Source organism: Branchiostoma belcheri, unplaced genomic scaffold (assembly GCF_001625305.1).
Source record: "Branchiostoma belcheri isolate BF01 breed outbred unplaced genomic scaffold, Haploidv18h27 scaffold167, whole genome shotgun sequence".
Lineage (NCBI taxonomy): Eukaryota > Metazoa > Chordata > Leptocardii > Amphioxiformes > Branchiostomatidae > Branchiostoma > Branchiostoma belcheri.
In genome coordinates, this window is record NW_017803124.1 from 11,955 (window position 1) to 12,863 (window position 909).

Consider the following 909-nt stretch of genomic DNA (forward strand, 5'->3'; position numbering starts at 1 on the left):
ATAGCAACAGCCATCTGTATCGATATAACCGGTACAACACACCAGCTTCGCAGGCACGCGGCGCGGTGGCAGCTAGCTATATCACACCGAACGACTTGTGACACTCAATCTTTGCACATTTACTTGCAGGAGTTGTTTAAAGTTTTCTAGTGGTGATGCCCCAACTGTGCTTGGTGGCAACGAGTTCCAGTCTACGGTAGTTCTTTGGAAATACGATTTTTTTTAATACCTCAATTCTTGGTTGATATCTCTGATATTTGAAGACATGACTGTTTCTTGTTCTGGAGCAATGCAGAGCAGACAGTCAATCGGAAGAACATGACGCCACCGGCGGCTGTTTCGCAGGGTCATATCCATGCTCCATCTCCATACTTTTTAAGCAGCGTGAGTAGTCCATTCGTTAGTGACCCCGCGTCGGACGAAGAGGTCATGAGTTCGAATCCCGACTGTCACTCACACGGCTTGCACGCTACTGAAGAGGGTTGCAGTCTTCAGGATGGAACTTCAAAGTGGTCAACTGCTTATTGTAATTGTTAAAAAGAGCTAGGGAAATTTTTCGAGTGCAATGTTCGTACATTCTGTACATAGCGTCTTGCTTCTGTCTCAAAAGTAGTGGAAACGTATCACAACTGTTCATTGAGGTCACAGTTCGGCTAAACTGGTGCAAGATCACATTGTCTTCCCTCTCTCATGGAGGTGTAACGTTTGCCGACTGCTCCGAGTCCTGCAGCCGCCTGCACCATGTGGCAGTTCACCGCCTCGCAACGACCCAAAGCCTGAACGGGTTGAGCCAGTCAATACGGGTTACACTGCAAGCTTACATTCGTATTGCTTGTGTTTTGTGAAGTTCTGCTTTAATTCCTCTGTAACCTTTTCGGTTCTGATCGGTGTTCTGGCCGTAGTTATGCG